This window comes from Symphalangus syndactylus, chromosome 13, assembly GCF_028878055.3.
Source record: "Symphalangus syndactylus isolate Jambi chromosome 13, NHGRI_mSymSyn1-v2.1_pri, whole genome shotgun sequence".
NCBI classification, from domain to species: domain Eukaryota; kingdom Metazoa; phylum Chordata; class Mammalia; order Primates; family Hylobatidae; genus Symphalangus; species Symphalangus syndactylus.
Window position 1 is genome coordinate 52,048,330 of NC_072435.2, and position 24,558 is coordinate 52,072,887.

A 24,558-nucleotide genomic window follows, 5' to 3' on the forward strand; every position below is an offset into this window, starting at 1 on the left:
AGCATTTTTTCATGTGTTTTTTGGCTGCATAAATGTCTTCTTTTGAGAAGTGTCTGTTCATGTCCTTTGCCCACTTTTTGATGGGGTTGTTTGTTTTTTTCTTGTAAATTTGTTTGAGTTCATTATAGATTCTGGATATTAGCCCTTTGTCAGATGAGTAGGTTGCAAAAATTTTCTCCCATTCTGTAGGTTGCCTGTTCACTCTGATGGTAGTTTCTTTTGCTGTGCAGAAGCTCTTTAGTTTAATTAGATCCCATTTGTCAATTTTGACTTTTGTTGCCATTGCTTTAGGTGTTTTAGACATGAAGTCCTTGCCCACGCCTATGTCCTGAATAGTATTGCCTAGGTTTTCTTGTAGGATTTTAATGGTTTTAGGTCTAACATTTAAGTCTTTAATCCATCTTGAATTAATTTTTGTATACGGTGCAAGGAAGGGATCCAGTTTCAGCTTTCTACATATGACTAGCCAGTTTTCCCAGCACCATTTATTAAATAGGGAATCCTTTCCCCATTTCTTGTTTTTGTCAGGTTTGTCAAAGATCAGATAGTTGTAGATATGCGGCATCATTTCTGAGGGCTCTGTTCTTTTCCATTGATCTATGTTTCTGTTGTGGTACCAGTACCATGCTGTTTTGGTTACTGTAGCCTTGTAGTATAGTTTGAAGTCAGGTAGCGTGATGCCTCCAGCTTTGTTCTTTTGGCTTAGGATTGACTTGGCAATGCAAGCTCTTTTTTGGTTCCTTAAAAAGTCAGGAAACAACAGGTGCTGGAGAGGATGTGGAGAAATAGGAACACTTTTACACTGTTGGTGGGACTGTAAACTAGTTCAACCATTGTGGAAGTCAGTGTGGCGATTCCTCAGGGATCTAGAACTAGAAATACCATTTGACCCAGCCATCCCATTACTGGGTATATACCCAAAGGACTATAAATCATGCTGCTATGAAGACACATGCACACATATGTTTATTGCGGCACTATTCACAATAGCAAAGACTTGGAACCAACCCAAATGTCCAACAACGATAGACTGGATTAAGAAAATGTGGCACATATACACCACGGAATACTATGCAGCCATAAAAAATGATGAGTTCATGTCCTTTGTAGGGACATGGATGAAACTGGAAAACATCATTCTCAGTAAACTATTGCAAGGACAGAAAACCAAACACCGCATGTTCTCACTCATAGGTGGGAATTGAACTACGAGAACTCATGGACACAGGAAGGGGAACATCACACTCCGGGGACTGTTGTGGGGTGGGGGGAGGGGGGAGGGACAGCATTAGGATATATACCTAATGCTAAATGACGAGTTAATGGGTGTAGGAAATCAACATGGCACATGGATACGTATGTAACAAACCTGCACATTGTGCACATGTACCCTAAAACCTAAAGTATAATTAAAAAAATGGGAATATGCAAGGGAAACACAACACTAAACCTCTTTTGTTAGCATTCCTGATAAATTCGCACTTATTACTCCAGTGAAAATTGTCTGTATGCAGAGAAAGTGCTTTAAACAGAGCAGATTGGTCAGCCTCTGGTCCCCTCTGGCTCCTACAAACTTTCCAATCCTTTTGAAGCTGGGTCGCTGCAGTGAGGTGCGTGCTGTTCTGCAGAATCCAGTTGCATTTCATCACCAAACTTTCATAAGAATCCATTTATCAAATTATTCCTTCGAAAACTGGAGTGGCACAGATCAAACCAACTGAGGAGCTGCGTGACATTTTAAGTCCCGATGTCAGTGCTGCCCAAATACAAGCTAGATTATCAAGTGCTTTTCAAGAACACTTTAATGCCTTGTTCTCATAAACTCTGACAGCCTGACGATTAGGATTAAAATGAGTCATTTGTAGGAATTACATAGGGCCTGTAAGTTACAGCCCTTCCAGAAAGCACTTCTGCCAGCCCTCCCACCAGGAGTCAGGGGTGGCCCAGGATGGATGGGCATGTCAGCTGGGCTCTAGAAGCTCACTGTGGCACCCTGTCTGCAGCAGACATCTGTGGGGGCCCCACTTGCGCCCCCTTGGTTCCTGGCATCTGCGTTTCTGCTGACCAGAGGGCCAACAGCCTGAATGCACTTCTTTTCCTGCGGGCTTGCTTCTGTCCCTGGAACCCACTCTGCCCATAGATGTGGCAGGCCAGAAATGCCAGGGAATTCAGCTCTCCAGGAGTGACCCTTGGCCAACGGCTGACAGACGCTAACGAGGTGTGCCCCAGCTCTCTCATTCATTCATGGGTAACTCTAAGTCGTGAGTGTAAGTTCCCCCAGAGTTCCCAGCAGGGCTAACTCCAGTCGCCCCTGGGTGACCGGGTGGTTACTCACCTTCTGCTGCTGTCTTCCCCTCCATGGCTCGCTTCCACACTCCCCTATCTGTGCTTCCTGGGTTCACTTCCCAAATAAACCACTTGCACTCACATCCTGGCCTCGGGGTCAGCTTCCAGGGGAACCCAGACTAAGACACTGCTATCCTTGCTGGGAGTTAAGATGGAGTGCACATCTCCCAGGCTAGGGAGGGAACACCCAAAGCCACCGCTTTCCCAGAGGCTCTGACCCAGCTGGGACCATTACCAATGTGCGTCACTTGACCCTAGATGTGAAATCAAGAACCGGAAGAAGCCATCACAGCAGACGCAGCAGTGGCCACCCCATGAGTTTCCAGAAGCTCTCATGTGTGCTCCAAGGACTGGAGTTGAACAAATGGGAGGAGGAAGAATGAATTGTTTTCCTGCTGTGTCTCTTTCTACAAGCAGCTTTCCGCTGGCTGTTGTCCCTCTTGTCATCTTCTGTAGGCTTAGAGAGAAAATCACAAGGCAAGAGAGAGGATCTTGCAATCACAGAGCTGTGAGGCGTGACGAAATTGTCAAGTTCCTGTGAGCCCGCGTGTGAGAATAAAGGAAACTTGCATCTTTGTGGGTGACAGCAACACCGGTTCTGTTAGCAGAGGCCTCCCCAGGAAATTCAGTGTCTGTAATTCTCTTATTGTGAGAAGATAAATAGCATTCTTATTTTGTGAATTTGAACATCAAAGTTTTGTATTTGAGAATGCTACATTCATGTCCACCCAAGGAGCATTCCCTGACTCTCCACAGTAGGGCTGGCCTGTGCTGAGAGTGGGACACAGGGAACGAACACATAGTCCTGGCCTCTTCAGCAGCAAACAGAAGAGAGACATACACCAAGATACGATGGCATGAAATGACATTCGCCACAGCGAAAAAGCAATGGGCCATGAAATGTGGGGCACTGATTCAGTCACTGAAATCGGGGAGGTTCCAGAAGCAAGTGACATTAACGCTGAGTGTTGAGGGTGAACTGTTAGCAGAAGAAGGGGCATGAGCAGACAGCATTCCAGGAACCATGAAAAAGGCAGAGAAGCAAGAAGAAGAGCTCAAGGTTTAAAGAACATCATTTTATTCCAAATAATTGAGAAAACGTTGCTGCTCATGCAAGTGCAAATGATGTGGCTATTTTAATGTACGTTCACATTTAACAATGCTTTCTTTTTTGTATTAAGTAAAATACAGGACTCAGTAGACAACCCTGATGCTCCATCCTTAAGCTGCAAGTGAGCTTCCCCAGAGCTGAGAGCTGCAGGGTACAGGAAGTGAGGGATGCCATGTGGAGGTGACGGGGGGGAGGAGGAAGTGAAGTGTGGGAGCAGGCAAGGGAGGGCAGAGGTGAGGGGCATGGTGAGTTACGGAGTGTGAGAGATGATGCAGGGAGCAGCAAGAGATGGAAATAGGAGGGTGGGGATGACCTATTTATGTTTTCTTAATGCAATTGGTTTGGGGACCATCACAAAACATACAACTTGTCAAACTGCCCAAGGCCCTCCAGCTCTCTTGCTCTCTCTCTCCCCTCTTCATGTAACATGTACACAGACATTCACCACATGGAGCTGTATCCCTGGATGACCAACCAAATGGACTGTGTAGGGCCTGTCATTACATTTCCATGACTGTCTCTAAATCACTTTGTCCTGATTTCAGAACCAAGGCGGTAACCTCCCAACCCAATTTCCTTGAATCTTACCAAGGTGATGGTGAATTAGTGTTGATAGTAAATAAAGTCAGAGCTTTGAGACATTATTGAAGAACAGACACAGGAAAATAAACACAATAACATTAATTAGCTCCAAGTCAGTATAATTTCCTACCTAAAACAATAAAGAGGCTTTAAAGAAAATAACCACTAAAGCCTCTCTTTGTGCCAAAAAAAAAGTCCACAGAACCTTATCTTCTCACAAAGGCCCCTCCAAAGGTCATCAACCTTATTCCCATTTTGGAGAGACCTCAGCCTCTGGAATTGCTGCAAGACAAGTATGACTGCCCCGAAGGACTGAAGCATTCAGATTTCATAAAAAACATCTGTTTGCCTTTTATGGCTGGTTTTACAGAAGATGGAGACTTTAGTAAATATTCAATTTCTTAAAAAATGACAGTAATTTTAGGGACTTTGTCCCTCAGTAACACATGAAAAGTGAATGGATGATGCAAATCTTGAAAAGATAAACATCAGTATTTACATAAGGAACGTTAGCCAGCGAGTTGAGTGGAGCACAGAGGGGATTCTTTCTAAGTAAACGAGACCGTCCTGAGCCTCAAAACACTTCCAGTATTTGTGGAGACAAAAGTCACAACAAAGAACACAGAATCTCACATGGTGTCTTGTGGGGTGGGCTGGAAAATGGTGAGAGCCCACGTGTTCTCCAGGAGGAGCAAGGCATGTATACATAGAGGACTTTACAGTTTACAGATGACTTTCATTTTTCACGATCGCATTTAACCCCCTACAACAAGCAGGCAAGCAGTCTTCCGTTCTACACAAAGCTAAGAGGGGCCCAAGGCTGTGCAGCACTAGGAGCAATTCTGGAACTTGAAACCGAAGTCTTCTAGGTCCAGCCCTGAGCGCTTTCTCCAGAAACTCTGCAACAGACCTCCAAGGTGACACCACTCTGCTCTCACCACTCGGCACGACGACCATCCTTAAAAGAATGGATGAGCACTCAGAAGAATGAATGAGTGAACACTGCCCCCACAGCCCTCTGGCTCACTCCCCTCTCCTCATTCTCTAATCCCTAAAACTCCAGGCTTTTCGCTATTCAGTGACCGTGGGAAGACTCCGGGTTTTTCATATTTTATGCATACAGCTCCTTAGAGGGTCGCTTTCTAATAAAAGCACTGAGCATTGCAGAGAAAAATCTTTCTTTCTAATCAGGAGAAAAGGGCTTTCAAGGTCCGAGGCTGAAATCTGCATTGTGAACGTTCAGAAATGAAATGCATGTTTCATATGCAACTTTTGAAAAGGTCTGTGAGGATGCATTTGGCCTAGGTTTAAACGGAAAATGCCTTCAGACTTTAATATTTACAATATAAAATGAATTCGTTTTTCTTTGATGAAACTTGAATTGTTCAGCTTTCAGAACCCAATTTAGCATTTCCATTTTGTTCTCTTCTACACACAAACATGCACACACACATACATGTGTGCTTACATATACATGCATACAGTCACATCTGCATGCATCACACATATTCACGTGCACACCTACACACCTGCACATATGTGCAGTCACACTTCATTCTTCTCATGCACAGACTGATTTAGTCAACACAGAAGAGTAGAAGGAATCAGTATTGGACTGTGCCGCCTGCTGTGTTTTAATATTCAACTATTTAATTCCAACTCTTAATGTACCTCCCCCTTGCTATTCTGCTGATGTTTCACTTTTAGAGACTCCACTCTGCTGAATCATTGTACCACAGAATTCTGAGTTGGGGCAGCTTAAGGCCATCTGAGGCTACTTCCCCGCTAAAGAGTGAATCCTCTCCCAACCGTAACCAGACCAAGAAGTTCAGACTCTCTGTGATGCATCCAGGAATAGAGAACTTGCGCCCTGCTGAAGAAGTCTCATTCTTTTTCTCATGTCTCCTGACTGCAAAGCTCTTCAGGTCATAAAATTCAAGTCCTGTTTCTGCTTCTGCCCTGTGGATTACCATGGACACATCAGTTTCTGTTCTAAGCCCTAGGTTTAGCAAGAGGATATTGGAACAACTGATCTTCAAGGTCCAACTAAGATGTTTCAATAATGCAGACACTTAAAATATCCTGCCTTATTTGGAGCCAAAAATCTCCTTCCTTATAGTGTCCACCCCCTGGTCCAAGCTCTGACCTCTGGGATTATACCTTCATCCTTGTGTGAGTGATGGCTCACCACTTCCTCCAGGCGGGACTCCCCGGCTGTCTCTGCAAAGCTCTGTCCTGGGTACCTCTTGTGCCTGCCTCCCATCATTGTGGTCCACCTTTCAGTCCAGCCGTTGCTGTGGCAACCAGCTTGCGAGGGTGGAGCCCAACGGCTCCTCATCTCAGCTGCCCTATATTCCTCCCACCTTCTGCTCTAGAGGTAGCTCACTTTCTGATGCTCCATTGTGGAGTTTACAGGCCAGCCTGGACTAGAGGGACCAAACACCTGGGTGTTTTCAGGATTGAGGGGATTTTGGGGTTGCCACAGGGCCTTTAGTTTGAAAATCAGGACAGTCTCAGGTCAAGCGGGAAAAGTTGGTCACCCCAGCATGGGTGTAGGAGGGCCTTAACATCCATGGAATGACCCTCAGCAATGGGGGGCTCCAGGAGCTGGCGGCTGAACGCTCCCCTCCTCCTGCCCTGGACAGACTTGGTGGGTGCATTCTATACATACAGCTCCTTAGAGGGTCATGAGGCCCCATTGCCCACAGTGGTGATTAATTTGATAACTCCTCAATTAGAAAAGGCTTTTCCTCCTATCTTGTTTTGTGCTCCTCAGTCCCCCCATTTCTGTTTTCTGGAATAGGATCTCACAATGAGTGAACTACACACAAGTTCAGCTTTGGGTTCAGCTTTGGGAGGGGATTCCAGGCTCTGGCAGGCACCTGGGAAATTTGGATAATGAAAATGTCACAGGGCTGCATGTTTTGGATGCTGGACCTCTCATCCTAAGGTCCAGATGGCATTCTTCTAGAGTGAAGATCACGAGAAGGGTCTTGGTTTCTTGACAGCTTCTCACTATTCCTGCTTGCACATCAAGACAGCCAGGTTACTGTAGAAAATCATTTCTGTAGTTGTTGGTTCATTTCCTCAAAATATGGGATTTGGGGGCTACATCTGAGAACCACACAGGGGATCTTGACTCTGATGAAAATCAAATCAAAACACCTCCTGTAGTGACAGAGCAGACATTTTATTTCCTGACAATATTTCTCCCATCTGATTCAATTTCAGCAAAGGAAATTTAAGTAGATGCAGGTGAAAGAATTGAGAACCGAGAGCTACCTGACTTGTGTTCCTCAATAAAAAACAAACAAACAAACTGAAATATGTTTAACAGAAGAGGGGGAGAAGCCCACTACCCTCTTACACATATTCTGAGTCAAGTCGAGCTTTTCTGGGGGCAGGATGAGGAAACCAGGTGACTATTTCTCCAGTACTCATCACTGTGACTTCTGCAGCACATTACACAAAGCATCTGACTTAATTCCTTAGAATGACCCCAAGGTGACCTTTGCCCTTGTGACCCCATTTTATGGCTGGAGAAACTGAGAGTCAGGAAGATGAGGGAATTTCACCAACATCACATAACTAGTCATCTGCAGACTGAGGCTCAAATCTGGGCAGTTCCAGCTCCAAAGTCTATAACCCTAACGAGTGTACTGCCTGGCCTCTCTAGAGAGGTAGAATTCAGATAGGGTCAGGGAGCCCCTTTGTGATATCATCCCCCTTCACCACACCTGCCCGTCTATGTCATTACTCGAGCTCTTTCCTCTAAGGAGAATTCCTTTCCTACCCACCCCTGCTACCCCTCACCCCACCCCCTGCCCCACAGCTCTGGCTGTGAAAACTCTGCCAGTCCTTCTTGGCCCAGATCATGCCTCTCCCCTCCTCGCCAAAAGCTTCTTCAGCTACATGCTGGGCAGCATCCCTCCCGCCACTGAATTCCCACAGTTGTTCACTATTGATGCTATGTAAATGTACACATCAAATAATGAACACTATGCACCAGGCCCTGCACTAAGCATTTTACACACATTATCTCTACATCAACTCTATCTCAAGTTACTGTTATCTTTCCTGTTTTATAACTGAGGAAAACACCATCCAGAGAGGTTAAGTATGATGGGGCCCACTCTTTCACTCCCTTCTAGACTCCAGGCTAGAGAAAGGAGTGTCCACAGTGACACAGGCCACCAATGCAGCCGGTTGGCCAAAGGTGCTGCAGCACAATAAGTTTTCACATCAGCCTTGATGTCCAAAGCTTTTTCCTGGCCCCTTGGTACTGCAAACTTTCCTCCTGGATCTTCCTCCTACTATGTCTAGCTTCAGCCTTCAACCAACAGAAATGCATTGAGTGCCTGCTACATTCTAGGTGCTGTTTCAGGTGCCCAGAATGTTCTTTTTATTGGGAGATAGACATGATAGATAGGTATAAAAGAACATAGAAAGATACCAAGACCTACCACTAGCTTCTGTTTTTCTGTTTGTTTGTTTTTGCTTAAGATACATTATTCAGAACTTGATAAGAGACATCTGAATCTTTCTTTCTACAATCTATTAGGACCCAGGCATTTTAAAATTTTATTAATTAATTGTTTTTTTTTTTTTTAGAGATGGAGTCCTCTCTGTTGCCCAGGCTAGAGTGCAGTGATGTGATCTCAGCTCACTGAAACCTCCGCCTCCCAAGTTCAAGTGATTCTCCTGCCTCAGCCTCTGCAGTAGCTGGGATTACAGGTGTGCACCACCACACCTGGCTAATTTTTAGTAGAGACGGGGTTTTGCCACATTGGCCAGGGTGGTCTCAAACTCCTAACCTCAAGTGATCTGCGTGCCTTGGCCTCCCAAAGTGTTGGGATTACAGGCATGAGCCACCATGCCTGGCCATTTTACAATTTTATAAAACTGTTAAGGTGCAATAAATAATTTTCTGTCTAGTAGTGACAATAACTTCCAAGGTTGGGATTTTATTGCCCTGCCTGGTATTAACCAGTTTTGATCTAATTTCATACTTCTATCTTAGCATTTATTTTTTCCCTGCTGACATTAAAATCCCAGTTCCTCATATTTCTCTTGTGAACTTGGCTTGTCATTAATGAATTAAATAAAATGAAGAGACATGTGAAAGTTGCAGCTACCAGGATAAAGTTGCTCTTGTCAGACCTGGGTAAAATAGAGCCAGGAAGGCACAAAAAAGGAGGGAGGGAGGGTATGCTTTCCTGTCTGAATGAGAACTGTTCCAAGGACTGTCTGAAAACCCCACAGGAAATCCTTCACGTCCTTCACGCATCTCCAGCTCTGCATGGCTTGCATGTTTCTCATGGGTGCACGTATTTCTATGACAAGGTTTATCACTAGACAGTCTTTAGGACCACGGCAATTCAGATAAGATGCTCTCAAAGAACACCTGCTCAGGAATGGCATCTCCACCAACAAATTCATGCCAACTCAGGCGCCGAGCCTCCGGCACCCATGAATTCTGTTTCTACACAGTGTACGTCAACTTCCCCCTTCTGCCAATAAAGCTGCTATTTACCCTTCCCTCAGCAGATACATCCGGGGCTTGCCACAGTGCAACCTGGATTGCAATCCTCTTCTTTACTTTTTCTTTCAGAGATGGGGTTTTGCTCTGTTGCCCAGGCAATCATAGCTCACTGTAGCCTCAAACTTGTCAGCTTAAGTGATTCTCCTGCCTCAGCCTCCTGAGTATCTAGGACTACAGGCATGCACCACTATACCCAGCAATTTTTTAATATTTTATTTTGTAGAGACAGGGTCTTGCTATGTTGTCCAGGCTGGTCTGAAGCCCTTGGCCTCAAGCAATCTACCTTGGCCTCTCAAAGTGCTGGGATTACAGGTGTGGGCTACTGTGCCCAGACATCTTTTCTAATCACTGAATAAATTCAACATATTTGGACGTATTTTTCTCTGATGTCTTTTTTTAGGTTGATAAATGCATACTACAACCATATGGGAATTATGTTTTTTAAATTTTTAGTATCCTATTTGACAATCATATTCAGAGAATTAAAATGATTGATGTAATCATGAGTTAGTGAGTGGTCCCTCTAGAATGTGTGGTCAGGAAAGACTTTTCAGAGGAGGGACATGTGACTAAAGGCCAAAAAAAAAGGCCTGCAAAAATGAGGACGAGGTTATTTCAGGTGGAGAGAACAGCTAAGCAAAGGACTAAAGCAGCTGGCATGTTCAGTGGCATCCTGATAAATGCTTAGCAGCTGGCTGGGTCAGGGGAGCCCTGATCTGTGGTGTTTGCCCATTTCTGTGGTGTAAATACTCCCAGGATTTTGAGCGATGATGCAAGGTCACTGAGTTTGGAGTTGGAAAGCAGTGAAAATGAGCCAATCTGAGCTGGTTCCAGCACACCTCTTGGTCTGTTCCAAGAAAAGAAATAAGGCAGAAGAGCAGAGGAGACAAAGGAGATAGTTGCAGGAGATGAGGTCAAAGAAGCAGGCAGGAGGCAGATCTTGGAAGGAGTCTAGACTGCATTCCAATTATAACAGGAAGCCACGTGGAAGGTATTAAAGCACAGAGTGACACTCCCTCTCCCTTTCTACCTTCTTGGTGTTTTTCTCAAGAGGAAACAAAAGCAGAATGAGGAGTAGCGCAAATCCCTCTCCTTGTCTTACGCATCAGCAGTGAACATGTCCTTGGTGTCTCACCTCCTATCTCCTGAGGCATAGCAACAAACACCATGGCACACCATTTTCGTTTTTCTCAATAGTGAGTACTCAATTGTTTTTGAGAGCAGGTAAGTAAATTCATTCTCTTAAGACTATACAGAAAAGTCACTGTTAAGTAAAATTGTTTTAAAATGGCTTTTACTGTTTCAAACTGTTAAAAATGGTCACAGAGGTCATTTAATGCCTTTTAAAGGGCATTTGCTGTCAGCCACAGCTGGTTGACTGCCTGCTCACTGAAGCTGCTGGAAGAGAAAGACGACAGCCGTTGTGGTATTAACATGCTGCCAAGAGAGGTGACTTCGTCCATCTCAAGGCCCAGAGCTGAGGGTGGACGCTGGGGAAGGGAGACCTGTTGCCAAAGCTGTTGGGGAGCTTCTTGCCTCTGTGGCTTATCCCATTTGATCTGGTGAGTTATTGGTTCAGGTACCAGGGGGCCTAAGGAATGGCTATAACCTTTCTTCTGAGTTTCACTCCAAATTGGGCGCTAGAGCGGCAGCCACAGAAAATGCCCTTTCCAGTGTGCCTCGTACTTTCTTTTCCCAACTGCGATCTCCTCAAGGGAAATGTTAAAGAAAAAGTTAGTCAGTGCTACTTGTAAAGCATGGTAAGTAAGACTTTATTCAGGACCATTGCAATAGGTATGGGAGGGGGGAGCTTGGGTTCAACTCTGAATATTGCATGGACAAGTAAGAATTTATGGCCAAGGAGCAGCATAAGGGTCAGCAGATGGAAAATTACATCAAGGGTGAGGGAGGTTCTGGGTAAACCGACCTAATAGTTTCTTACTGAGGTATGGTGGCGGGTGATCCTACATCACCTGGGGGATGGTGGAGGATGAGGAGCCTGATCAGATATCAAGGGCCATCAGATATTGATGGTGGTGGGTGCTACCCTGACTTAGCAGGGTTCTTTGCTAAAACTAGATCTTACAAGGCAGTGCATGAGTGAGCCCAGCAGAATATTCAGAAGCCGGACTAAACTGGCACAGCAAAGAATCTTTGCCAGAGGAGCCACATATGATTTATTCCTACACCCCCCACAGTGCCCAGTGCGTGCTTGGTCAATAATGGATTTTCATTAAATGTCCATCCACCAGCAAGCAAATTTCACTGGATATTCCATATGTGCCTGGCACTAGATTAATTGCCAGAGGCTTGGAGATAAACAAGATACCACACCACCATCAAATGAACAGAAACAGTCAAAAGACAGAGAAATGAGGGGGTACACAGAGAGAAACAGAGGCAGAGAGAGCTAGAGGTAAAGGAAATAATACACCCTAAGGGTTCTACAAAGGATTTAACAGGGTTAACAGGTTTATAAAGAGATCAACAATCAGAGAAAGAGAGCCAAAGAGATCTACAGAAATAGTGGGTGCTGAAATATCAGTTAATTAAAAGGTTATGGCCATGGCAAGGAAATAGTAATGGCTGCTCTAAATTTTTCCAGGTAACACTGTCTTCGCTGTGCCTAATAGTACAGAAATTCAGTAGGGCTGGGCACGGTGGCTCATGCCTGTAATCCCAGCACTTTGGGAGGCTGAGGCAGGCAGATCATGAGGTCAGGAGATCGAGACCATCCTGGCCAACATGGTGAAACTAAAAATACAAAAATTAGCTGGGCATGGTGGTGCGCACCTGTAGTCCCAGCTACTTGGGAGGCTAAGGCAGGAGAATCGCTTGAACCTGGAAGGCAGAGGTTGCAGTGAGCCAAGATCGCACCACTGCGCTCCAGTCTGGTGACAGAGCAAGACTCCATCTCAAAAAAAAATCAGAAATTCAGCAGCCTAAATCACATGTGGGAGCAATCCAAGAATGGTTTTCTGATGAGTGTTCAGGGTGGCTGTCACCCTGTACAGACTCTGAGGACCCAAAGTGCCATCAGCCCCCATGTGATGTGAGTAGGGATGTACAGGGATCAGGTGCTAAATGGAGTCCTGGCTCAAGTGTGTCTCACAGCGAAGTGGGTCCCCATGGCAGTCATTGCTCCAGCTCTTGAATTTATCATTGGAATGGCCAAACAGTGGCTGCAGAACCCAAGAATTGGTTTCTTGACTTATAGAATAAAAGCTATCACAATAGGAGTAACCAAATGGAAGCCTCTGAAGATGCCCCTTATCCTTTAATCCTGACCTGAAGAATAAATCAAACACACCACATCCTAAGGAAAGTGAAGACAGGTGCCACTTCCAAAGACATAAGGGATGCAGGAGCAATGGTCTCCATTTAACTCACAAGTCTAACATCTTCAAACACAAGATAGGCCATAGAAGACAACAGCAAACTACTACACATTTGAGCAAGTAGTACCCCTACTCACAGCTACGCTGGGTGTTTGTTTTTACTAGAACATACGAATGCATACACATGTGGAATGCAGCTACTGATTTGGCATTTGCATTATTTTAATACCCACCATGAAAGAGATTCAGAAACAGTTAGCATTCTTATGGATGGACAACAGTAGACATTTACAGGCTGTTAACCCTGCTCTCCATTACAATATAACCAGAAGGGACAGTCCAAAGAACTTCACACTGGTGCACTATGTTGATGACATCATGTTAATCAGACCTATGAACAAGAAGAGCAAATATTCTAGATGTTTCATTAAGAAACACACTAGAAGGTGGGAGAGCAACCTGCAAAACCTTAGGGTCCTGCCATTTTGGTGAAGGTGCCTTTTGGGTCCGGTGGTCTGGGGTTTTCTCAAACATCACTTAAAAAGTAAAGGACAAGTTATTGCTTAGTGGTAGCGCTCTCTACCATTAAGAACAAAGCACATTAATTGGAGGTCTCTACAGGTTTTGGAGTAACACAAACCATGCCTGGCAATACTCTGACCCATTTATTAGGTGACATGGAAACTACTAGTTTTGAGTGGGCCCAGAGCAGTAAAGGCCCTATAGAAGGTTTAGACTGCAGTGGAAATAGCTCTGCTTGGACTATAACCTGGAAGAATCCATGGGACCAAAGGTATTTGTGTTAGGAAAAGTGTGCAATAGATGAGTTGCAGTGCAGACTCTTGCAGTTCCAGAAAACAGCTGTGCCATCCACAGCAGAGAACTATGGGCCACTCAAAGCGAGCTCCTGACATCCTGCTGGGCCCTGGCGGAATAAGTGTCTGACCATGGGACATCAAGAGCTTCAGGGAAGAGCTATGTAGATGGACACATGAGGGTGGGCATGGAGTGTGAGGATCTTAGTGTTGTAAGTTAACCCTCACTAGAAAGCATCCACTGCTGTGACAAGGAACCAAGTGGATAGAATGATCCAGCCAGTAGATGTCAGCCAGCCTCTGGCCCTGGCTACTGCTGCTCTTGTGAAGTGGGTTCATGAGTGACACAGTAGTGGAGGCAGAGATGGTGGCAAAGAATGAGGCTAACATGACCCAACGTCATGGGGTCCCTCTCCCCAAGGCTGATCCAGCCACAGCTACTGATTTGTGTCTAACTACAGCCACAGAAGTTGGGTGTCTCATTAAACAGTCACTTGCAGGCAAGTTGATTATATTGAACCTCTTCTACCCTGAAGGGACTGTGAGTCATCTTCACTAGAAATGGCATATATCTATAAATATGGGTTTGTCTTTTCTGTCCAAAGGCCCTCAGCCAGTCCTGCAATCCCAGGACTCCTAGAGTGTCTGTAGATCTACTCTATGCATTCTGTGACAGGATTCCACATAGCATCACCTCAGACCAAAGGGTCCACTTTACAGCAAGAAAAACATAGAGGCGGGCACACAGCCATGGTATCCACTGGTCCTACCATGTGCCACACCACCCAGGAACTGCTGGGGGATAAGCAATGGGATAGCCTATTGAAGACATGGCTGAAGAACCAGCTTAGAGATGACACTCTGCAAAGAGAGTGGCACCCTTTAAAACGTGGTATACACTTTGAACAAAGGGCTGTTATGTGATGCTTGGTCCCCAAGAGGCAGAATGCTTGGGTCAGGAGAATGGAGGCAAGCCACCGAAACCAATGGAAGTGCCAGCCTCACCAAGAGACAGAGAAATTCCGAAAGCCTGAGGGAGAAGGTGGATGATGGGTATGAGGCATGGCTTCAGGACAGGCAACAGTGGAGGGCTATGGTTTGTCCCTAGTTCTCTTCTTGTGAGTTTCCCCAGAAATGGTGATCAACCAGAAGTCTGGAGAAGCTGTGTGCCAAGGAGAAGTACTTGAAATATATATACGTTGGTGATTCTGATCTCCAAGGATAAAGTTAAAATTCCAAAGAACTTTTATAAAAGTAAAAGTTCAGGTTACCTTAAAAAGAATAAAAATCTGACTGCCATCAAACTGCTCATTTGCAACACGGTATTCTGGAAATAATAAAACTTTGTCTTCAAACTTTTTAAGGAAAATTATGTTTACTGATTGATTGAGACAGGGTCTCCTTCTGTTGCCCAGGCTGCCATGCAGTGGTGCAATCACAGCTCATTACAGCCTTTACCTCTCAGGTTCAAGTGGTCCTCCCACCTCAGCCTCTTGAGTAGCTGGGACCACAGGTGCACAGCACTACACCTGGCTCATTTTTTTTTTGTTTTGTAGAGATGAGAATTTTATGTTGCCCAGGCTGATCTCAAACTTGGGTTCAAGCAATCCGTCCTCCTCAGCCTCCCAAAGTACTGAGATTTTAGGCATGAGCTACTGTGCCTGGCTGGGAAATTATTTTTAGCCCAGAATTCTATACCCAATATCAAGAATAAGGTTAAAAATAAACATATTAAACTCATAAAAATATCATAAATTCACCTTCTGTGGGAAAATAAATTACTGAAGGATGTTCTCTGCCCCTCAGGTTCTGGGGCCTCAGCAAAGGCAGCAGGAAAAGGCTGGCATCATCGGGACACACCTTCCCTCAGGTGTCTGTGGCTCCTACCAGCCCAGGCTGGGGCTTCTGCAGGGCTGTCAGCCACAACCTCTACTGTGGGCCCTCCGTGTGACCCCTCCACATAAGCTAGTTTGATTCCATGGGTGAGCATCCCAAGACAACAAAGCATATAGGCATGGCCTTTCACAGTCTGGGCTCAGAGGTCACATAGCATCACATCTGCTGCACTCTGCTGATCAAGGCAGTCACCAAGACCCAGCCAGGGTCAGGGAGAGAACATGGTATAGCTGTAAAAGCATGGGGGTTGGCAGACATTGTTGCAGCCATTTTTAGAAAATATGACCTGCCACAGCAGTGAGCAAGGGCACCAGTGACATCCATGGTCAAATCCAAGTAACTCTCAGTGGTGTGACTGTGAGACATAATGCAATTGACAAGAATGAGAAAAAGCTTTGGCCTATATAAAAAAATTAAAAAATGAATGAAATATAGAACTAAGATTCCAGGTTATTTCAAAATAATGTGGATGTTAGGAGTAGAGGTGGAAAGGAGAGTATAATATGTGCTAAGTGTCTTGTTCATTTGAAGTAGTTACAGGTAGAAATTAATTCTGCACTTTAAATTATGACTATATTCACATGGATTATTAAAATGTTTAAAACTCTTGTATAATACTTTGGCATTAAAAATAATAACTTTAAGGCCAACCATTAGAAGACTAGACATAAGATGTAATTTCTAAAATAGTAAAATAATAAAAGTGACAAAAAACAGTAAAACAAATAAGATATTTTAAGGCCAAAACATGAAATAAGATGGTAGTAATTATGTAAACACATGATTAGTCACAACTAATGTGAATTTAATCTCCTTTTTAAAGAGAGAAATTTTTAAATTTGAATGTTTTAAATTCAGCTGTATGTTATTTACAAAAAAGCATGCCCAAATTTGGAAAAAAAAAAAAGACAGAGAGGAAAATTTGAAAATAAAAAAATAAATGAAGATATACCAGGGAAATGCTAACTAAAAGAAAGCAGAAATGGCAATAGCAATAGTAGTCAAAATAGAATTCAAAGTGAGAAGCATTAAATGCATTAAATAGGAATGAGACATATTTATATGATAAAAATTACAGTTGCCTCCAAAAATATAACAATTATTAACCTTTATGAACAGAGCAATATTATATTGGTATTTATAGGGTTAAAACTCCTGGAAACATAAGAGAAACTGATAAACCACAATCTTGGCGAGAGATTTTAAAACCTCTCCAAGAAATTAAGATACCAACTAGATGAAAAAAAAATTAAGCCACAGAGGACATAGTTATTGTACTTTCATATAAATTGCCAGTTTCTAATTTAATTAACTATACAGTTGCATTGCTAATATGAATCGTTCTCAGTAAAAAGGCTGCACAATGTTTTCAAATACCTGTTGGATATTTTTATTTTTTTTTATTTACAAAACCAGGGTATTTAGCATATACATTACCTCCTACAGTTATTATTTCTTTGTGGTGAGAACATTCAAAATTGTCTCTTCTTGCCTTTTTAGAGTATACAATAGAGAAATGTTAACCATAGTCACCCTCCTGTGTAATAGAACACCAGAACTTATTCCTCCTATCTAACTGTAATTTTGTACTTATTGACCCATCTTTCCCTGTTCCCAGTGGAACAGCCTTTAACTGCCCTTTTATTAGTCAAAATAAATAAATAAATAAGTTGCCAAAAGTGAAAAATCACACAGGTCACATTCACTGAAGTGATCCAATAAAAATAAGTTTCACAAACACCTCATTTGGAAATTAAAGCAAATCTAAATATATCTTAGTTTAATGTGAATATCAAAACTGAAATTACATCTCTTGCCTGAGACCTAAAATAGTAAAACACATGGAAGAAGACAGCAGGATGGTGGCTACCATGGCATTGAAGGAATGTGATGTGGGGAGTTGTTGTTCAACAAGGATAAAATCAGGTTTTTTTGTTTTGTTTTGTTTTGCTTTGTTTTGAGACAGAGTCTTGCTCTGTCGCCCAGGCTGGAGTGCAGTGGCACGATCTTGGCTCACTGCAACCTCCACTTCCCGGGTTCAAGCGATTCTCCTGCCTCAGCCTCCTGAGTAGCTGGGATTACAGGCACATGCCACCATGCCCGGCTAATTTTTGTATTTTTAGTAGAGATGGGGTTCTGCCATGTTGGCCAGGCTGGCTCCTGACCTCAGGCGATCCTCCCACCTTGGCCTCCCAAAGTGCTGGGATTACAGGGGTGAGCCACCGCACCTGGCCAAGATCAGTTTTAAGATGAGTAAGCTCCAGAGATCTGCTGTACAATGCAGCCCCTGTGGTTAACAATAATTTAAAGGGTAGATTTCATGTTAAGTGTTCTTACCACAAAAGTGGGTAGAAACACAAGGAAACTCTGGGAAGTGATGGAGATGTTTATCACCTTGACTGTGGTGAGGGTAGCATGATATAGACACATGTCCAAACTCACCAAGTGTATGCATTAATTGTGTGCAGTTTTTTGATATACCAATTATACCTCAATAAAGCTGGGACAAAAAATGTCCTTACACTAAAATTACAAAGTAAATAGAAATAAATGTCAGTGAGAGTACTAAAGGTAGTTACTTTTTTTGGTCACTTTTATTCTTTTAGTATTTTAGAAATTACGTCTTATGTCTAGTCTTCTAATGGTTGGCCTTGAAGTTATTTTTTTAAATGATGAAGTATATAGATGTCACCAAAGCCATATTTGATACCAATTTTGGTCACATTTGCATTTATTAGCACACAAGAAAGACCAAAAATAGAATAAGAATTCTACTCAAGAAGGTAAAAGTAAATACATCTTTAAAAAGTAGAAATTTAATAAAAATACAGCAGAAAACAGAAAATTCTTTTAAATGAATACTAACTCATAACCAAGTGTGTCATCCTGAGAATGCAAGAACATGGCAACATTAGGAAATTTATGAAAAAATACACTATATTGAAAAGGGGATGCCACAAGGTCAGCTCAAGAGGCAGAAACACATTCTGTTCCCCACCTCCCTCAATATTTTATTATCCAGGAAAAAATTTAAACTTTCTTAACTTGATAAAAGGTAGCTTTCGAAACCTACAATAAACAACATACTTAAAGTGGTAGCATTAGAAATCTATTAAACCCAATATACAGTAACTATTGTCTTAACTATCCAGCATTGTTCCAGAGGTCCTGGAAAACTCCAGAAAATGAAAACAAGAAATTAGTATTAATATTCAAAAGGAAGGCAGGCTGGGCGTGGTGGCTCATGCCTGTAATTCCAGCACTTTGGGAGGCTGAGGCAGGCAGATCACTTGCGGTCAGGAGTTAGAGACCAGCCTGGCCAACATGGTGAAACCTCATTTCTACTAAAAAAAAAATACAAAAAAATTTATCCGGGCATGGTGGCACGCACCTGTAATCCCAGCTACTCAGGAGGCTGAGGCAGGAGAACTGCTTGAACCCAAGAGGCAGAGGTTGCAGTGAGCCAAGATTGCCCCACTGCACTCCAGCCTGGGTGACAGAGTAAGACGATGTCTCAAAAAAAAAAAAAGAAAATATATATATATATATATATATTCAAAAGGAAGAGATAAAACCTATTTTAATCTATTGATTATAAACATGATTGTTTATACAAAAAATAATCAGCTAAAAATTGTTAGAATCTGTGAGTTTAGTAAGGTGGCCAAATAAAACAACATTCCCAAACCAATAGGTTTCCTGTACACCAGTAGTAATCAATTAGAAAAAGTTGAATTTCAGTATTTATAGTTTTCTAGGAATTAGTCTATTTCTTCTAAGTTGTTGACGTTATGAATATAGCATCATCCTTTTCATGACTGAAGGATCTGTAGAGATATTTCCTGTTTTATCTGGACATTGGTGATCTGTGTCTTTTCTTCTATTGTCAGCCTTGAAAAAGATAAAAAGAAATTGACCAGGAGATTTGTCAATTTTATTGATTTTTTTTTTTAAAAGAACTGCCTTTTAAATTTTATTGATGTTCTTTCATTGTTCACCTGTTTTCAATTTTAAAATTGAAAACATCTTTAAAAAGCAGAAATTTATGGTATCTTTCTCATTTCTTTCTGTTTGCTTTGAGTTTACGTTGTTCTTTTTTCGGTTTTTCGTGGAAAGCCTCTGAAACATCTACCTGGAGCTCTCTGTGTAGTCGTGTGGATACCTCCCCAGGTGTGCCTCTCTGGGAGGACAGGTCTGCCTTGAGCTATAAACATGGCATTTGTCGGCCGGGTGCAGTGGCTCAAGCCTGTAATCCCAGCACTTTGGGAGGCCGAGGCGGGTGGATCACAAGGTCAGCAGTTCGAGACCAGCCTGATCAACATGGTGAAACCCCGTCTCTATTAAAAATACAAAAAAATTAGCCAGGCATGGTGGCGGGCACCTGTAGTCCCAGCTACTCCGGAGGCTGAGGCAGGAGAATGGCATGAACCCAGGAGGTGGAGCTTGCAGTGAGCTGAGATTGCACCACTGCCCTCCAGCCTGGGCAACAGAGCGAGACTCCATCTCAGAAAAAAAAAAAAAAAACAACCACGGCATTTGTCAGCATGCATGCTGTTGAAAGCTGTGGGATTAGGTGAGGTGATAAGGTGCAATTGTATAGGCAGGGCCCAGGACAAAGCTGCAGTGTTTTAAGGTCTGGAGAAGAAAATCCAGCAAAGGGGACTGAGGGATGGCAGGAATGAAGAGGAATAGAATCAGTCAGAGATAATGTCACTTTGGGAGGCGAGGCGGGCAGATTGCTTGAAGTCAGGAGTTTGAGACCAGCCTCGCCAACATGATGAAACCCCATCTCTACTAAAAATACAAAAATTAGCCAGGTGTGGTGGCAGGTGCCTATAATCCCAGCTACTCGTGAGGCTGAGGTGGGAGAATCACTTGAACCTGGGTGGCGGAGGTTGCAGTGAGCCAAGTTTGCACCATTGCACTCCAGCCTGGGCGACAGAGTGAGACTCCATCTCAAAAAAAGAGAAAAAAAAAAGTCAAAAGAGCAGCACTTTTCAGAAGGAAAACATGGACAACTGTGCCATGCTGATGAGAGATCAAACAAGATGAAGTCCTAAATGGTTCACTGGAAGCAGCAATGTGGAAGCCCCTGGTGACTTTGACATGAGCAGTTTCACTGGAGTGTGGCAGACAGAATCTGACTGAGGAGCTGGAGGTCAGGGTGGGAGGGGGTGCTCAGCAGGGAGGGGTGTCACATTTGTTAATGAAAATGTTCTCTCCTTTGAATGAGATGATGCATTTAGTGTGTAACAGTGTCTGGCTCACAGTCGGGCCTTGCTAACAGTTTGCTTTCACTCACTTCCTTATGTTTCATTCATTGACCAGAAAGATTAATGGTGGCTGTTCCTCTTTTGAAAAGTGGATTGGGAACACCAGCATAGCTATTTTGACACTGAGATTTCTGTTAGAAAAGTAGATGTGACTTATTCCCTTTGTGTGGAACTCCTTTTCTAGAAAGGGAAGCAACACACATGTTGGTTAAATCTCAGTTTCTAGAGTCAGGCTGGCATAAGTTAAATCTCAGTTCCGCCCCCTGAGCCATGTAGCTATGGGGATTTTACATGAACTCCTGAGCCTCAGTTTTCTCACCATCAACCATTCATCAGAATAGTGCCTACCTCACCAATGCACACCTTAAGCAACTGGCATCTCTGTTAGCTACCATTTGAGAATTTCCCTGTGAGGTTTTTTCAGAGGAGGTTCCTTCTACAATAAACCACCAAGTACTTGGTCCCCTTTTGCAGAAATCCATCCACACTGTGTGTAAACACAGGGGCTGGGAACTTGCATGGTAAACCAGGTCAGCCAAACATGGATTAACAATGCCAGGCCCATTTCACCTGCAAAGTATCAGCGACTCTTCAATCAGCAGGTCCCCAGCTGCCCTGCAGCACAGCCAGGGCCTAGCATAGCGCTGCCTCCTTCCCTTTCATTTGTCCCCAGGAATCCCCGGAGATCCAGGGTGAGGCTCCCTTAGTCTAATGAGAAGGAGGCATTCTGACTTTTTAGGTTATTTTCTCTTCCCAGCCCTGGCAGATGGAAAAAGAAAAGAAAACAAAACAAAAAAACAAACAAAAAAAACCCCACCACAATAATTGCTGCTTGCATGAATGACCTCAATAGGGGAAGAGTGCTGAGCACCTAAGTCCTTGCACTGCTGCCAGGCCTGGCGTCATCATGATTAATGCAGCAATCACTGGCCAGGGAGCCGGGCGGCTCTGCCTACCAGACACACTGACTGGGTGACTTATGGCTTTATATTTTTAAATTGGCCTCTCTAGCACCGTCTGATAAATCAACACACAAGTCATTAAATGGTTCATTATCCCAGTAATATGATTCATTCTTTGTGCCAAGAAATGCAGGAGATGTCAGGAAACTTAAAAATATCTCATTTGAAGCCATGAGCGCCCATCCACATAACAGATTAACTGGATGAGAGAGAGCAGTTGGACATGGAGGTCAAAGAGAAGGCTCAGCAGGTGGTGGTCTTCCCTGCAGCAGTCCTTTACCTCTTGCTGAAAAAATGTTAAGTCACGCTCTCACTAGGCAGGCTCTGTGCTGGCCACACTTTCTCCCTCATAGGCTCAGAAGACGGTCATGATGGCTGCTAGAGAATTCATAGCCCAGTGCACTCAGCTAGAGTCATTTCTATAGGAAGAACACCAAGTCCAGAAGATGACGGGGCCATGTGCTATGGAAGAAAGAGCACTCGGTCCCAGTTCTGCCACCAGGTCTGAAACTCTGGGTACATTGCTTGAAATGAAATCACAATACTTTGTTGGCATCATCTGTCAAACAATAAAGTCATTCTCCACATTTTTCAAGTTCTTTCTAGCTCTAAGATTCTATGACTCTAGTGTGTTGGAGAAGAGAGGTAGGCAGAGTTGAGAGCTTGGTCAGAGCTGAGCTCCAATGTATCTGATATGTGGATTATGTAGGAGACTCTTCCACCAAATCTACATACACTATTTTGCACAAAGGTTGCTAATTTATGTTGATTGTGTCAGTGATGGCTCCTTTAGTAGAAAGAAGAAAAAAAAATCTAAATGAAACTGGCTTAAGCACTAAGGACATTTATTTGCTTGTGTATTCTGCAACCTCTGAATGTCTTTGGTCTCCTTTACAACACCTGGGACTAGCACAGAGTCCCTAGACTCATGGAACTTAATTCTAGTTGGGGAAATAGATAATAAACAAAACATATGTAACTATATTATCTAATGTCAGGTAATGACAAGCGCAATGAAGACCAACAAACAGGACAGGTGAATAGAGAGATCCATTTTTACACAGGATGGTGATGGAAGGTCTCTTTAAGGCAATTAATAGCTGATACAATGTTGGTAAATAAAGGCATAACAAGAAGACTATGAGACCTTCAGAGAAGATTCCTGCCAGGAAGCATGACTACCAAGAGCACAGATATGTGGTTAAGCATACCAGGAGAACCCAGTGAACTAGGTTTCTGTGGAGGATGGAAGGAACCAGCATGGTCCGCCCTGTTGGGGAGCTCAGAATGGAGCCGATAGTGTTAGCTGAGAAGTTTGGAAGGGTTCCTATGACAGGGCCACATATTGCTGTAACCAAGAGCTCAGAATCTGTCAAGGACTCAAGTGAATCTTCAGGCAGATTTCTACAGCCCCAACTTGCTCAGCTCCCTCTTCTCCAGTGGCCTCCTTCACAAACTCAACAGTCCACAACCCTGATCTCTGAATACTTGCTGAGTGAGATCAATGCTTTTGTTGAGTTTCTACCTCTCTGCATTTCAGAAAAAACAAACAAACAAAAAAGAAAAAACAAACAAACAAACAAAAAACAAAAAAACAAAAAAAAAACGGCCCAAGAAAGCAAGCTGGGACCCGTTTTTTAGAGGCATGTGGACCAGAAAAACTCCATCTTGAATAGGAGCTGGGTAAAATACGGCTGAAACCTACTGGGCTTCATTCCCAGATGGTTACGGCATTCTAAGTCACAGGATGAGATCGGAGGTCGGCACAAGATACAGGTAATAAAGACCTTGCTGATAAAACAGTTTGCAGTAAGGAAGCCCGCTAAATCCTACCAAAACCAAGATGGCCACAAGAGTGACCTCTGGCCATCCTCACTGCTACACTCCCACCAGCACCGTGACAGTTTACAAATACTATGGCAACGTTGGGAAGTTACCCTATATGGTCTAAAAAGGGGATGCATGAATAATCCACACCTTCTTTAGCATATCATCAAGAAATAACCATAAACATAGGCAACCAGCAGCCCTCAGGGCTGCTCTGTCTATGGAGTAGCCATTCTTTTATTGCTTTACTTTCTTAATAAACTTGCTTTCACTTTGCACAGCAGACTCACCCTAAATTCTTTCTTGCGTGAGATCTGGATTGGGTCTGGATTGGGACTCGTTTCCTGTAACATATTTCTCTGTCCTGCAACATATTTCTGGCCACCACGAACGTATGATACTGAGAAAAACCCCCGACTTGGAGGAAATGGACTGCGGCACTGATTGGATGACTTCGGATAAGTGGGTGGGGCACCCAAGTAAAGAATAGGATTGGGTTAGAAGCCCAACTTAGGGGAGTTAGAGTCTCTCCTAAGACAGAGTGGGTTAGAAGCCCCTCTTAATAAAAGGCAAGAATGCTTGACGGACATTGGGTTAGAGGCCCAACTTAGGGGAGTTAGAGTCTCTCCTAAGACAGAGTGGGTTAGAAGCCCCTCTTAATAAAAGGCAAGAATGCTTGACGGACATTGGGTTAGAGGCCCAACTTAGGAAGGTTAGAGTCCCTTCTACCATGTATGGGGTTAGAGGCCCCTCTCAGTAAAGTCCCTCTTGGCTAAAACCAGGTTTGGCACCGCAGGCTATGCTCTTTGTATTAATCTGCCTTGTACTTTTTGTTGACAGCTGTGTGTGGGTGACAGGGTTAGGCA